This window comes from Pongo abelii, chromosome 19 (genome assembly GCF_028885655.2).
Source record: "Pongo abelii isolate AG06213 chromosome 19, NHGRI_mPonAbe1-v2.0_pri, whole genome shotgun sequence".
Lineage (NCBI taxonomy): Eukaryota > Metazoa > Chordata > Mammalia > Primates > Hominidae > Pongo > Pongo abelii.
In genome coordinates this window covers 2,052,414-2,069,213 of record NC_072004.2, presented here as the reverse complement: position 1 = coordinate 2,069,213, position 16,800 = coordinate 2,052,414, and the positions used below count along the sequence as shown (strand labels likewise).

The 16,800-nt window shown below is 44.3% G+C and overlaps 1 protein-coding gene across 2 annotated transcripts in view; it reads left to right on the top strand.

Moving 5' to 3' along the window:
• Window positions 1-16,800, top strand: part of SMG6 (SMG6 nonsense mediated mRNA decay factor) — a 248,327-nt gene that overhangs the window by 40,705 nt on the left and 190,822 nt on the right.

The following is a 16,800-nucleotide window of genomic DNA, read 5'->3' as shown; positions in this document are numbered from 1 at the left end:
CTTACTGTTTGGTGACCTCTTTACCTTTTTCTCTTTGGCTGCTCTTTCTTGTTTTTCATCTATTTTATCTTACAGTATAGTATATACCTTTGTATGTTGCCCAAAATAAGTGGCTTCAAAGTTTTCTATGCTATTTTTTCTCTTTTCACTTGCCCGTTTTGCTGTAAAACCTCCTCTGCGGCCGGTTAGTCTCTGAGGAAATCAAGTTTTTCCCTGTCCCGGTTCAGGTCGTTTCCATAAATATTCATGGAGCACCTTTATATATTGTTATTCTAGGTACTGCACACAGAAAAGTAAGTGATGTTGGTCCTTCCCTCAAAAACACAGTCTAGTAAGAAAAAAGGATATGTAAATAAATACTTGCAATAAAGTGTTATAAGTGTAATAATAGAAATATGTACACTGGACAGAGGTAAAAGAGATTAACTCAGGGTGAACAGGTAGAGCGACCTAGAAAGGTAATCTGTGTCCTTAATTTTGCAAGTCGAAGAAGTATTTTAGGTAGATGTGGTCAGCTGACTTTTCTGGCAGAAGGAACAACATGGATAAAAAACATAGCATGATTCGAAACTGCAAGGAATGGTTGCTTCTGAGATTCCCAGCCAAGATTCTGTCATTAGAATGTCTTGGGCCATGGTGCACATGTCCACATTGATGCTGTCTAATCACTCAGTTGGAACTGAAGATTCATCACGATGTAGATTGATTTGAGCTTTTGATTTGGCTCAAGCTTCGAAGTGAATCCTTCAAATAGTTCTTTCTCTGCTTTATTTTATGTATTAGCAAAGGTTGACTCACTCTAAAGTCATGCCTTCCATCATTCTGGGAAGCTTTCTGAGCCAAGCCCAGCTTGGCTTAGGAATAAGTTATGCTTTGTGTTGTAATCATTGGCACTAAGTCCTATTCTTGACTTTCACACACATAGTAGGACTGCAGCTCCTGATGCATATGGGAAAGAGGAATTGTGATAATGCTCGCTATGGATTTACATTTTTCTGGGTTGTTTTTTTCTTGATAAAGATGCTAAAACCTTATTCTCTCTAATGAGATTTTGAGTTTACTTGTGCCACAAATCTCTGAGATGCTAGGTCCTAATTTGTCAAGCAAACTATGTTAACACATTTGACATTCTCTTCTGAGGAATGTCTTTGGCAGGTTTTCCTTTAGACTTCTGGACAGATCTATAAAACTCCATGGCTTTGGAAATACTTGCAAGTGACATATGTCAAAAGGTTGAATAAGGCACTAATAGTGCCCTTGATGCTCCTAGGAAGCTGTCACTTGTAGTCACTGCAGACCAGGAGTGAGATCTTATGGGTTGCATTCCTAAATTTCTTTTTGTTTGTATGAACAGATTTTTTAATCTCTTTTCTTGTCTTTACATCCGTACAGTGGGGATATAGCGTACACCATCAACACATCTGCACAGCTTTGTCCACCGAGGGGTGGCAGAAAGTTGTTTATTGTAGCCCCAGTCATCCACATGGCTACTGCCTCAGAGTTAGAACAATGGTGGGGATTAGGACATATGGGGCAAAGGGTATTTATTGGCTGTGAAACAAAGGCTTTTTGTGGACTAGTAGAAAAAGTTGTGGCGATTTAAAAAATTATTGCAGAATTAAAAGAAATCTTACAAAAATATATATACACAGAAAAGTGCACATAACAAAGCCATACAGGTGATAAATTGTGACAATGTAAGCATACTTGTATAACCAGCAGTTCATTTACTTGTATTGCTGTCATTCTTCTCTTCCCTTTTTTTTTTGAGACGGAGTCTCGCGCTCTGTCGCCTAGGCTAGAGTGCAGTGGTGTGATCTTGGCTCACTGCAAGCTCTGCCTCCCGGGTTCAAGTGATTCTCCTGCCTCAGCCTCCGGAGTAGCTGGGACTACAGGTGCTTGCCACCAAACCTGGCTAATTTTTTTTTTTTTTTGTATTTTTAGTAGAGACAGGGTTTCACCGTGTTAGCGAGGATGGTCTCGATCTCCTGACCTCGTGATCTGCCCTCCTTGGCCTCCCAAAATGCTGGGATTACAGGCGTGAGCCACTGCGCCCGACTTTTTTTTTTTTTTTTTCTTAAATTTATTTTTGAGACAGAGTCTTACCCTGTTGCCCAGACTGGAGTGGAATGGCATGATCTTGTCTCACTGCAACCTCCGCCTCCTGGGTTCAAGTGATTCTTCTGCCTCAGCCTCTCGAGCAGCTGGGATTACAGGCACCCGCCACCACGGCCAGCTAATTTTTGTATTTTCAGTAGATACGGGGTTTTGCCATTTTTGGCCAGGCTGATCTCGAACTCCTGACCTCAGGTGATCCACCCACCTCGGCCTCCCAAAGTGCTGGGATTACAGGCATGAGCCACTGCACCCAGCCTCTTCCCTTTTAACTCTAAACTCAAATTTTTTTCTATACATTTAATGATAGCAGTGACAGAGCATTTTAAATAAATTAGGAAGAAGTTAATGCCCATGTTTTCCTTGCTTTGTGGATTCTTGTTAAGATTGATTTTCATTGTTCAGAGACAGAGAACGAAGAGAGAATTTGGAAGATAAAGAATTGGATCAAAGATAAAAGATTTGAGGTGTTTGCTTTGACTTTTGAACTACAGAGTTTGGGTCTGGGAACCAGCACAGAAAAGATCTGATTGACCAAAAAAACTAGCTGGAAGCAGGCCTTGCCTCCAGTCACAGTGAAACTGAGTCTCTCACCAACAGTGCTGTGGTTTACAGCCTTCATCTTGAACCATCTGGCTGTTGGCGGGGAAAGTGACATCATAGCCTGCCTACTCCTGGACATACTTGGTTCAGCTCAGATGTGGAATCCCAGAAGATCTGCATTGCGTGTTTCTAGCCTTGTTTTTAGTGTCAAGGCAGATGCCAGGCTGTAGCAGGCCATGTTGTTGTCTTTGTGTAATCCATTTGTATTCTAACAGTTTTCTTCTTTTTCTGCTGCTAGCTGCCAGGGAGGTAGAGTTGCCTCTGTTGATAAAGAGCAGATACAGAAGTTCACATCCAAACCTGAATGACCATTTTTAACTTGAAACACTTTTCCTGGGAGTTGATGCGCCAGAATCCTTCCCTTATTTGGTGCCTTGCTTAAATCTGAAGCTCGCACAAGGTAGCCAAAGCTCCCTGTGTGCTGGTTATTTGCTTTATGGTGCCCACAGCAGAGTGGTTTGTGAAACCGTCTTTGTGACCACATCTATCTTAAACTGAAGCTTCGTTCTCCTTTGGGTTCTTAGATTAGTTCGTGCTCCTCCCTTTCCTGAGAGATTCAGGGGTTTTCCTGTATTGTGTTAGGTAGGTAGAGAGAGGTTATATTTTCAAATATTTTTCTGGACTGTGCACAGTCCCTTTATTAGTGTGCAAATGCACATATATTCCTTGAACTTTTTTTTTTTTTTTTTTTGGAGACAGGGTCTCGCTCTGTCACCCAGGCTGGAGTGCAGTGGCACGATCTCGGCTCACTGCAGCCTCAACCTCCTGGGCTCAGGTGATCCTCCCACCTCAGCCTCCCAACTGGGACTACAGGCGTTTGCCACCATAGCTGGCTAATTTTGTTTATTTTTTGTAGAGATGAGGTCTCACTGTGTTGCCCAGGCTGATCAAACTCCTGGGCCCAAGTAATCCTCTTACAGGCATGAGCTACTGTGCCCGTCCTTGAAGGACTCTTGCCTTATTCATCAGGCTCCTGTTGCTTTATCACCATGAATAAACTTGTTCAGTTTTACAATTTCATCTTTTATCTCTTCTTACTGGTACTATTTGAGGGTGCATGTTGTTACATGCGTCTGCCAGCTTGCATGGCATTGTCTGGACTGGAAGTATTTACTTACCTTAATCTCCAAGACTTCTCTGTTGGTTTGGCCTGGTGGTCTCTCAGTGAAAGACAGCTGAAACCATTGGTGGGTTTTGTTTGGGGCTTTTGCTTTTGGTCTTTATAGAAACATTCTCTGTGTCTGTCTTGGTTCTGGTGAAAAAGTTGCCTTTTGTTTGTTTGTTTTTGAGATGGAGTCTCGCTCTGTCGCCCAGGCTGGAGTGCAGTGGTGTGATCTCTGCTCACTGCAACTTCCGCCTCCTGGGTTGAAGCAATTCTCCTACCTCAGCCTCCCAACTAGCTGGGATTACAGGTGCATGCCACCGCACTGTGCTCATTTTTGTATTTTTAGTAGAAATGGGGTTTCACCGTGTTGGCCAGGCTGGTCTTGAACTCCTGACCTCGGCCTCCCAACATGCTGGAATTACAGGTGTGAGCTACCGCACCGGTTCCTTTTTTTTTTTTTTTTTTTTTTTGAGTTAGTGTCTTGCTCTGTCACTGAGACTGGGAGTGCAGTGGCGTGATCACAGCTCACTTCACCCTTCACCTCCTGGGCTCAAGCAATCCTCCCACCTCAGCCTGTAGAGTAGCTGGGACTACAGGCTGCACCACCACACCCAGCTAATTTTTTTTTTTGTAGAAAGAAAGTCTCCGTATGTTGCCCAGGCTGGTCTTGAATTCCTAGGCTCAAATGAGGTTGCCTTTTTTTTTTTTTTTTTTTTTTTTGAGACAGAGTCTTACTCTATTGCCCAGCCTGGAGTGCAGTGGTGCAATCTTGGCTCACTGCAACCTCCATTTCCCAGTTCAAATGATTCTCCTGCCTCAGTCTCCCCAGTAGCTGGGATTACAGGCATGTGCCACAACACTCAGCTAATTTTTTTGTGTTTTTAGTAGAGATGGGCCTTCACCGTGTTGGCCAGGTTGGTCTCGAACTCCTGACCTCCGTTGATCTGCCCGCCTCAGCCTCCCAAAGTGCTGGGATTACAGGCATGAGTCACTGCACCCAGCCAAGGTTGCCTTTTTTAAAAGGCGAAAAATAAAGAGCTCAGGCTCTAGGCAAGTCAATTAACCTCTGTGCTGTTTTCTGTAAGGAAATAATAGTAGTACTTATCTTCACAGAATAGTTGTAATGTTAACAGACGTAAAGTGCTTAGAGTAGTGTGCTACACATAGAAGATGCTATAGAAGTTTTGACCATATGTATGTATATATGTGTGTGTGTGTGTGTGTGTGTGTGTGTGTGTGTGTGTATATATATATATATATATATATTTTTTTTTTTTTTTTGAGACAGAGTCTTACTCTGTCGCCCAGGCTGGAGTCCAGTGGCGCGATCTCAGCTCACTGCACCCTCCACCTTCTGGGTTCAAGTGATTCTCCTGCCTCAGCCTCCCGAGTAGCTGGGACTACAGGCACGCGCCACCATGCCCAGCTAATTTTTGTATTTTTTTGTAGAGATGGGGTTTCGCCATTTGGTCGGGCTGGTCTCAAGCTCTTGACCTCTTGATCCGCCCAGCCCCCCAAAGTGCTGGGATTACAAGCATGAGCCACCAGGCCCAGCCAGGAAAATTTCAATGTACTGTAAAGTTTGGGAACCACTGGGCTAGAAGATAAATACAAAGGCCCAAGTTGGGAGCATACTCATCACATTTAAGGAACAGAAGGAGGTAGTGGAGTAAGATTATGTAGGGCTTTTGTAGGCCATTGTAAGGACTTTGGCTTTCATTCTGATGTTAAGTGTAGTCTCTTTTTGCCCACTCACTTAGGCTGGAATGTAGCAGATGGAATTGCTACTACTCAGGATCAGAATCCTTAAATCCTGACAGAAATGCCTTTCCCTTTAAATACCTTTGGGGGCCAGGCGTGGTGGCTCGTGTCTATAATTCCAGCTACTCAGGAGGCTGAGGCACAAGATTATTTTGGCCAGGCGCAGTGTCTCATGCCTGTAATCCCAATACTTTGGGAGGTGGGCGGGTCACGAGGTCAAGAGATGGAGACCATCCTGGCCAACATGGTGAAATCCTGTCTCTACTGAAAATATAAAAATTAGCTGGGTGTGGTGGCATGTACCTGTAGTCCCAGGTACTCGGGAGGCTGAGGCAGGAGAATCGCTTGAACCTGGGAGGCGGAGGTTGCAGTGAGCCGAGATCATGCCACTGCACTACAGCCTGGGCAACAGAGCGAGACTCTGTCTCAAAAAGAAAAAGGAAGAATCCCTTGAACCTGGGAGGTGGAGGTTGCAGTGAGCCAAGATGGTACCGCTGTACTCCAGCCTGGGCAACAGAGTGAGACTCCGTCTCAAAATAAATAAATAAATAAATACATGCATACATACATACCTTTGTCTGGGTTTTGCCACATTACTCTCCAAAAAGAAGTGGATTTAAATTGTCACAGATAGTGATGTGTATGCTCTTTCCCTACAACATTCATCTCTTTTTCTTACAAGTTTTCTTGTATATATTGCCTGGATAACCTATTTAATCCGTATCAAATCTGTCTGTCTATCAATTTTTTTTAAAACAAAGTCTCACTCTGTCTCCCAGGCTGGAGTGCAGTGGCACCATCACGGCTCACTGCAACCTCTCCCTGCCAGGCTCCAGCAATCCTCCCACCTAAGCCTCACGAGTATCTAGAACTACTGGTGTGCGCCACCATGCCTGGCTGATTTATTTTATTTTATTTTTATTTTTTGTAAAGATGGAGTTTTGCCATGTTGGCCCAGGCTGGTCTCAAACTCCTGAGCTCAAGCGATCCACCCGCCTCAGCCTCTCAAGGTGCTGGGATTACAGGCATGACCCACCGTGTTTGGCCTTTAGTCTTTTTAAAATACTCATGCTTGGTTCTGCACCACCGCTAGTCTGTAAACTAAGTTACTTGGAACTAGAACCACTGAGACTTAAAGACGGGGCTCATGATTGTCCAAGTGTGGAATGACAATCTCCTTCACGTCTTCCCTCTCTGTTTCCATTGCCAGTGAATGATTGCAACAACAACCTTTTACCTGGTCTCCTCACCTCCACACACTTGACTCCACCCAATCCCTCACCCCTCAAAAAAACCCTAAGTTTTCTAAACATCCAGAACAACCTTTACAAATACAGGTTTGCTCATGTCATTTCCCTGCTGAAAACCCTTCAGTGGCTTTAATGAAGATCACATTCTTTAACAAGAACCTGTCCAACATGCCCTGCCCAATTCTCCAGACTTTCTTAGAGAATCAACCATCTAGCCATGCCAGTCTACAATGTACCACTTTTGAGAACATCATATATGTTGTTCCCTTTGCTTAAGACACACCAGGACATGACTCCCTCTCCTCTCCAAAACCAGCTGTCTCTTCAACCCTCACTTTTCAACTCAAAAGTCTTTTCCTCTGAGAGGATATCTCTGGTGCTGCTTCTGTATATTTCCACAGCATCCTAGCCTTCTCCAGTCATGGCACTTCATAATTGTCTGTGTTACCCACAGAGCAAGGATGATCTCTGCCTTGTTCACAGCTTGTGCACTGTGCTTTGTACATAAAATGTGCCCAGTAGGTTTTTGTTGAATGAATAAATGTATGGGTCCATGTGTGAGGAAGTCTTCATCATCCCTCTTACGCTCTGTCAACCTGTTGATTTATAAGATGAGTTTGATGGCTGAGCACGGTATCTCACGCCTGTAATCCTAGCACTTTGGGAGCCTGAGGTGGGCAGATCACTTGAGGCCAGAAGTTCAAGACCAGCCTGGACAACATGGCAAAACTCCGTCTCTACTAAAAATACAAAAATTAGCCAGGCGTGGTGGCATGCGCCTCTAGTCCCAGCTGCTTGGGAAGCTGAGGCACGATTGTTGCTTGAACCCCAGAGGCAGAGATTGCAGTGAGCTGGGATTGCACCAGTGCACTCCATCTTAGGCCACAGAGCAAGACTCTGTCTCAACAACAACAAAAAAAGATGGGTTTGAGCTTGTGTATGTGCTCTTGGAAAACTGTTATCTGGTTGTCCATCTGATCACGCAGTGGGAGCTTCAGCCATTTCCTCTTCTCTCTCGCTTCCTGGAGTGCAGACACAGCGTGTCCTAGCTCCCCTACTATTTGGGTGGATGGGCATGAGAGTTCCCAGGCATGAGAGAGATGAGTCAGAAAGAAGAGTCATTCAGAAAGTAACCCAGTCAGAGCAACAGTGTTGCCCTTTGTCTGAACTTTCTTTCTCTTTTTCTGTGTACCTGGAGATGCTAAGCTGGTGGCACATTTGACTTGGTTGTTACAGATTGTCACACCACAGCATAGGGATTCATAAATCTTAATCTGGCACTTTCCTTTGATAGGGATGTTTTGGGAAATGTCCAGGAGCCCTCTGGCCTAAGTGAAGTCTCTGTTGGGCTTGGGTGTGTTCTGTTTCTACCCTGCCCGTGGAAACCTGGAGAGTCCCATTTATATTTCTCTGTAGCCTTTGGAGTGTGTGACTGTCCGAGAGCAGGAGTCTTTGGCATTTGGTGTCACTTGTGCTATCGTAGAATGGGATGGTGCTTACACAGAAGCTGGCAAGAAAAGTTGTATTTACTTAGAATTATGCATTTGTGGGCTCTTAGCATTGGGAGAAATACTGAAAATTGGTGCTTCTCCTGTGGTGGTGAGAAGTGGGTGGATATCGGAATATTCTGGTCGGGGGGGTTCTTTTAAACCATACTCTTCATCACTACCCATCTTCACCTCTTAGCTCATGAGAATCATAACTGTTTCCAGTACATGTGTGTGGTAGCTCTGAAGTGCTGTGCAGGGAGAAACATCTTTTGAGACACCAGGGTTGTAGATTATTTAGCCTAGGTATCAGCAGACATTTTTTTTCTGTAACCATCTGGATAGTAAATATTTTAGGCTACTTTGGGAGGCCGAGGCAGGCAGATCAGGAGGTCAGGAGATCGAGACCATCCTGGCCAACACGGTGAAACCCCATCTCTACTAAAAGAATACAAAAAATTAGCCGGGCGTAGTGGCAGGCACTTGTAGTCCCAGCTGCTCAGGAGGCTGAGGCAGGAGAATGGCGTGAACCCGGGAAGCAGAGCTTGCAGTGAGCCGAGACTGTGCCACTGCACTCCAGCCTGGGCGACAGAGCGAGACTCCGTCTCAAAAAAAAAAAATAAATAAATAAATAAATAAAATAAAATATTGTAGGCTTTGTGGGCCATGTGCCCTCTGCTGCACTACTCAGCTCTGCCTTTGTAGGGGGAAAGCAGCCACTGACAATATGTAAACAAATGAGGGTGGCTGTGTTTCAACAGAATTTTATTTATGGAAACTGAAATTTATATTTCATGTAATTTTCATGCCATGAAATATTCTCTTATTTTTTTTTCAACCATTAAAACAATGTAAAAACCATTCTTAGCTCATGGGTCATATAAAAACAGGTGGCAGGCTACATTTGACCCATGGCCATAGTTTGCCAGCGTCTGATATAGCCCAGTGGTTTCCAAATCTGGCTATCTTTCACAGTGACCTGGAGACCTTTAAAAATGTTGATTCGAACTGCCCCTCTCTCGTCCTTGAGGATTCTGATTCTGTAGGAGTGGGGAATCTGTATTTTTTTACAAAAGCTGTTCAGGAGATAGACATACATTCAGGGTTATGGAATTAGCAGTACTGATCTCACTCATTTAACTGTTGAAGAAACAGCCCTAGAAGATTTATGTGACTTGCTGATAAATTAACAGCAAATAAATGGTATGACCAAAATTTGAACCCAGGTCTTCAACTCTTAAGATCAGCGGTCTCTGTTCATACCATTCTGTCATATTCCTTCCCCCTAGTAAACACATGAGCAGTAAATACAAAATACGGAACATATTCGTGCCTGCTCCTTTTCTTTCTTTCTTTCTTTCTTTTTTTTTTTTGAGGCAGAGTCTTGCTCTGTCACCAGGCTGGAGTGCAGTGGCGCCATCTTGGCTCACTGCAGTCTCCACCTCCCAGGTTCAAGTGATTCTCCTGCCTCAGCCTCCTGAGTAGCTGGGACTATAGGCACACCCAGCTAATTTTTGTATTTTTAGTAGAGACGGGGTTTCACCGTTGGCCAGGATGGTCTCGATCTCTTGACCTCGTGATCCATCCACCTCAGCCTCCCAAAGTGCTGGGATTACAGGCGTGAGCCACTGTGCCCGGCCTCCTTTTCTTTTTGTCCTTTTTTTCTGAGATGGAGTTTCGCTCTTATTTCCTAGGCTGGAGTGCAATGGTGCAATCTCGGCTCACTGCAACCTCCGTCTCCTGGTTCAAGTGATTCTCCTGCCTCAGCCTCCAGAGTAGCTGGGATTACAGGCATGAGCCACCACGCCTGGCTAATTTTGTATTTTTAGTAGAGATGGGGTTTCTCCATGTTGGTCAGGCTGGTCTCGAACTCCTGACCTCAGGTGATCCGCCCGCCTCGGCCTCCCAAAGTGCTGGGATTACAGGCATGAGCCACTGTGACTGGCCCCATCTTTTCTTTATACCTGGTGCCAGTTTCCTTTCTGAGAGCCAGCCAGGTACTCTGAGCTCGGCTGTCCCTCTGCTGGCTGGCTGTGTTTTCTGGAGCTGCCTGCTGATTTAGCTCAATTTCCCTCAGTTTGCTGGCTTTAACTAGGAGAGATAATGAAGTAACGAATTGCTTTAATATAAGAGGCAGCACTAAACTGCAGTGCAAAGTTGAGAGCCATTGTTTCAAGGGGTGCATTAGTTGGAAGAGGTAGTTTTAAAAGGCACATTTTACACTTAAATTCACATGTCTCAGATCTAGCCATCTTAAGTGGGACATCTGTACAGGAACTTGTGTTTAATTGAAGCTAATTGAGCTGTCATCCAGCCCTGAATAGTTCTGGAGTGGAGGAAGTAAAGGGTGAAGAGCTGTTGCCATCCCGGTTCTACCTCAGCCTCAGCGTGGCTCTTTGGTCCAAGTAAGGGACCTAAGGATTGATTTTGATTTGCTCCATCTTCCTGCAAGGCATTTGAGTCATGCTATTTGGTTTTCCCGTACTTTTTTTTTTTTTGAATCTGCATATCTTGGAAAGAGGAATGCTGAAAGTACTAATAATGAATAACTTCCGTCTTTACTGAATGATTATTGCATTACTGATAGGTTTCCACATTTTGTGTACCAGGCCCCCATTCCCTCATTTTTTTTTTTTTTTTTAGATTCTCATCTCATCTCTGTGACAGGAAAAATGACAGTAAGGGAAACAGTGCCTCCTGGAACCTTCATAGGCCTTGTCTTAGGTGTGGGAGCATAAATGGCCAGTGGGCAAGTTGTTATGTTATTTATCTTTGTTCTTGGACTATAAGCTCCTAGGTATCAGAGACCCTATCTTGTTGGTTTGCTCTTATGCCCAGCATAGGAGCGCAGGGATGAGGATGACGTGTGAACAACATTACCAGTGTGCCCACATCCTCCTCCGCCTTGTGATCTCATTGCTTGAGAGAGACTGATAAGTGGGCTTTGATTGAATGCTATGAAAGTCCTGGCCGTTTTACTAACAGGTACTCATGAAATTTGGTCTCCACCTATGTTGTTTCATATCTAAGAGGATAGATCCCTTTTCTAAAATGCAACAAAGTTTTGTTTTTTAAAAAATATATGGGGCCAGGACCAGTGACTCATGTCTGTAATCCCACTACTTTAGGAGGGTGAGGCAGAGGATCGCTTGAGCCCAGGAGTTGAGAGACCAGCCTGGGCAATATAGTGAGACCCCGTCTCTACAAAAAATAAAAAACTAGCCAGGCGTGATTGTGTGTGCCTGTAGTCCCAGCTACTCAGAAGGCTGAGGCGGGGAGGATCGCTTGAGCCCAGGAGGTCTAGACAACAGTGAGCCTTGATTGTGCCACTGTACTCCAGTCTGGGTGACAGAAGTGAGTCCCTGTCTCAAAAAAAAAAAAAAGTGTATATAAAAATAGAGACATTCCATACAGATAAGAGAATAATAATTTATGCTCCTCAGAATCACTTTAAAATGCACTTTGGAATTCCTTTAATACTGACTACCCTTACTGTCCTTAAAATGATTCACTTTTCAGAAATTTGGTTTTTCACACGACTCTGTAGAAGCAGGAACGACTCTTTCGGAACTGAAATTGGGTCTGTTTCAGAATCCCCTCCTCTTGCGTTGTTGCCTCTGAGCAGCTTTTCTCTCCTTCCTTGCTCCACCGTCACCAAGCCCTTAGACACAATTTTGAGTGATAACTTTCAAGGCTTGTGTAAAACATCTACTCCTCAGACTACTTTAATTTGTATTATTTCATTTCATCCTTTTAGTTCTGAATTAGGTAATGTCAGTGGTATAAATTCCATTTTATAGTCCAGGAACAATCCAAAACTTATAATCCCACAGTTATAATCCCCCAGTTAATGACAGGACGGACTTTATTGTGTGTCCAGAGACCTACCCATCCGTCTACTGCCATTGGTGTCTCTTTGGGTTGAGCTCAGGAGTCCACAGTGAATTTGTTTTGGACTTGAACTAAGGAGCCAGAAGACCTTTAATAATTCTAACAGTACCTCTCAGGGATACACCCAAGAAGCATTTTTGTTTCAGTGAACACTACGTAAATACGTAAGGAAGATTTGAACGCAGGTAGCCTCATAATTTGAGAAGTAACATTTATTTTCCACCTGACCGAAAACCATCTAGGTGTATTGTTAAAAATAAAAAAAGTCTGCCAGGCAAGGTGGCTCACGCCTGTAATCTGATCACTTTGGGAAGCCAAAGCTGGAGGATTGCTTGAAGCCAGGAGTTTGAGACCAGCCTGGGCAACAAAGTGAGGAGACCAGCCTGGGCAACAAAGTGAGAACCCCATCTCTACAAAAAATGAAAATAAATTAGTCCTGCTCATTGGTATGTGCCTGTGATCTTAGCACTTTGGGGAGGCTGAGGTGAGAGGATTGCTTGAGCCCAGGAGTCAGAGGCTGCAGTGAGCCGTGATGTTGCCACTGCACTCCAGGCTGGGTAACAGAGTGAGACACTGTCTCTAAGATAAATGATAAAAATTAAAAAGTTGTAGAAATGGAAGCCAGTCCATGGTGATGTATTAGAGAGGAAGGAAGAAGGAAGCTCAGACTAAGGCTTTTGTGACTATGGGTTTGGGGTCAGTTAAGAGTTCTCACGGTGGCTCACGCCTGTAATCCCAGCACTTTGGGAGGCCGAGGCGGGCGGATCATGAGGTCAGGAGATCGAGACCATCCTGGCTAACACGGTGAAACCCCGTCTCTACTGAAAATACAAAAAAAAAAATTAGCTGGGTGCGGTGGCGGGCGCCTGTAGTCCCAGGTACTCGGGAGGCTGAGACAGGAGAATGGCGTGAACCTGGGAGGCGGAGCTTGCAGTGAGCCGAGATAGCACCACTGCACTCCAGCCTGGGCAAAAGAGCCAGACTCCGTCTCAAAAAAAAAAAAAAAAAAAAAAAAAAAAAAAGAGTTCTCCAAAGTATCTGCCTCAGTGCTAGTTGACTTCATATTGTCTCTTGTAAATGTTGTTGTTTAGGTCCGATTTGATCAATATGTAACAAATCTGCTCCCTCATGTCACATACCTTCTAGATGTATCTACATTTTTAGCTCCTTTCCTAATTGAAGTGTTATTGATGACAACAAAGAGAAAGTATATTTAGCAGTGATGTTCAGACTAAAAATAAAGCGGTGGTTCTCATTAACTAAGGTTAGGGAGAGTGTGTATAGTTTGAAAAGGTTATCTGAGATTTGCTTCACTCCCACTAGTTGAAAAGTAATGCGTTGAAATCGACTTTTTGCAGTTAAAGTACGGTAGTGGCAAGTACGGACTCAGGTAATTAGGTAGGCTTCATCTCCTACCCTAAGGGAAGGATGTTTGTGAAGTACACATAGAAGCACAGATGTTCCAGACCTCTTGGGGCTCTCATTTTAATCCAGGAGGTGTTGTGGTTCAAACAGTATGAGTTTCCTACCTAATCAGGAAGGAAAACTTAAAAGCAAAACTTGAACAGCTTTTTAGTTGCTCTTATTCCCTCGTTAGCCCTTCGTTGAATCAGCTCACCAGTTCTTTTCCCTGAGATAGGTGTAGGATAAGAGAAAGAAAACTGTTTGGAATCTGAAGACCTGGGTTCAGGTTCTAACTCTGCCATTTACTAAGATAAAGTTGCTTAAATTTCTGTGTTGGCTTGGGGGATGGTATTTAGGCTTGAATGAAGTAGGTTAGTATCTTTTTTTTTTTTTTTTTTTTGAGATAGAGTCTCACTCTGTCTCCCAGGCTGGAGTGCAGTGGTGTGATCTTGGCTCACTGCAGCCTCTGCCTCCCAGGTTCAAGCGATTCTTCTGCCTCAGCCTCCCAAGTAGCTGGAACTACAGGTGTGTGCCACCACTCCCGGCTGTTTTTTTTTTTTTTTTAATAGAGACTGGGTTTCACCATATTGGCCAGGCTGGTCTTGAACTCCTGACCTCATGATCCACCCGCCTCAACCTCCAAAAGCGCTGGGACTACAGGCATAAGCCACCATGCCTGGCCTGTATCTTTTTTCTTTTTTCTTTTTTTTTCTGAGACAGTTTCATTCTGTCACCCAGGCTGGGGTGCAATGGAGCAATCATGGCTCACTGCAGTCTCCGCCTCCCAAGTTCAAGTGATTCTCCTGCCTCAGCCTCTCTAGTAGCTGGGATTACAGGTACCCACCACCTGGCTAATTTTTGTGTTTTTAGTAGAGACAGGGTTTCACCGTGTTGGCCAGGCTGGTCTTGAACTCCTGACCGCAGATGATCTACCTGCCTTGGCCTCCCAAAGTCCTGGGATTACAGGCGTGAACCACTGCACCCGGCTGTACAGGTACCCTTTATATATAACCAGTTTATGAAAGACTTAGGATGTAAATAGAACCAGTTTATAAGGGATTCCTTCTGATTATGAATGAATTAACCAATTTATGTTTGACATCTATAGGAAGAGGGATAACCAAGTTAAAATAGGAAGAGAGAGAGAATGTGTATTCCTAACTTTTTATTTGAAATAACATCCTACCTGTAGAAAAGTTGTAAGAATAACACAAAAACTCCCACATATTCTTCTCCCAGATTCTCCAGCTGTTACCATTTCACCACTTGCTTCATCATTTATTAGGAGAGAATGTTAACAATTGAGTGTTTACAGGTCAAGCAAGCATTTAGATCCGTTGCCTAAGATCCCACCGCAGGTAAATGGCAGAGGTCTTTCATGGGAAGGTCCCTGTTTTTCACCATCTTCCTCTACTAGGAGATCTAGAGATCTGCATTCTGGCCGGGTTTCGCCACTAACATTGGTATAGCTATGGGCAATTTATTTTGCAGCTGTTCCTCACTCTTCCATTCTAGTGTTTTTGTGTTTTGCTTTGTTTTATTTTTTGAGACAGAGTTTCGCTCTTTGTTGTCCAGGCTGGAGTGCAATGATATGATCTTGGCTCACTGCAACCTCTGCCTCCTGGGTTCAAGCGATTCTCCTGCCTCAGCCTCCCAAGTAGCTGGCATTACAGGCACCTGCCACCACACCCAGCTGATTTTTGTATTTTTAGTAGAGGCGGGGTTTCACCGTGTTGGCCAGGCTGGTCTTGAACTCCTGACCTTAATTGATCCACCTGCCATGGCCTCCCAAAGTGCCGGGATTCCAGGCATGAGCCACTGCACCCGGCCTCTTCCATTCTGTTGATGGAACCCAGTGTCCCTGGCCCTGACTCACCTTGCTGTATAGACAGGTTATCTTCAGTGAAATATTCTGAGCTTTTTATCTATAAATTAGAGTGTAACTTATTTAAAGCAAAAATAGAGTGAACATTCTATGCAGAGTTTGATGTTGATCATTGGTAAAGTGCGAATGTACCTCTTTTCCCACAGTTGGCATCCGTATGAAATAGATGGAACTGCCATAGCTTGATTGATGTTCTGTTTTGCAAGGAGATTAAACAGGGACTTTCTCCTTGTGGGGCAGACTGCCCAGCGATACTGGACTCCTTGCCCTGACCACTGGGATCCTGGGGTCAAGATTCTTCACTTCTCTTCCTGGCTGGCTGCAGAGCCCTGAATATACTGCTTCTAGGATACCAGGAAGATGACAAGGAGGTTTAGTTTTTAGATTGTTTCTGCTTTCTTTGGATTTGAATTGAAATTTTTTTCCCTCCCTTGTTTTGCTGAGAAATCTTTTGGTTTCGATGGAAGTAGATGTTCTAGAACCTTGAACCACGATTGTAAATTGGTGGCTCATGGGCCAGATGTAGCTGGCAAATGTGTTTTTTGGCTTCTTTAATGCTTAAATTATTTTCATTAGTAGCCAACATGTAAAAGCCAGAGGATTTCATATAAAAATCCAGATTCAGCCATGTGCAGTGGCTCACACCTCTGTGATCCCAGCACTTTTGGAGGCTGACGCAGGAGGATTGCTTGAGCCCAGGATTTTGAGACCAGTCTGGGCAACATATTGAGAACTCCTCTCTACAAAAAATTAAAACTTAGCCAGGTGTGGTGACACATACCTGTAGTCCCAGCTACTCAGGAGGCTGAGGCAGGAGGATCACTTGAGCCCAGGAGGTCGAGGTTGCAGTGAGCTGTGATCACACCACTGCACTCCAGCCTGGGCGACAGAGTGAGACCCTGTCTCAAAACAACAAAACATACTGGGTGCAGTGGCTCATGCCTGTAATCCCAGCACTTTGGGAGGCCAAAGCAGGTGGCTCACTTGAGGCCAGGAGTTGGAGACCAGCCTGGCCGACATGGCAAAACACCGTCTCTTCTAAAAATACAAAAATTAGCCAGTTATGGGGGTACATGCCTGTAATCCCAGCTACTTGAGTGGCTGAGGCACGAGAATCGCTTGAACTGGGAGGTGGAGGTTGCAGTGAGCTGAAATCATACCACTGCACTCCAGCCTGGGCGACAGAGCAAGATTCTGTCTCAAAAAACAAAAACAAAAAAACCCAGATTGCAGTTTCCAGCTTGGGACTACATAGAGGATTTGGATAAAACTGGAGTGGAATCGTCATAGGTTGCTACT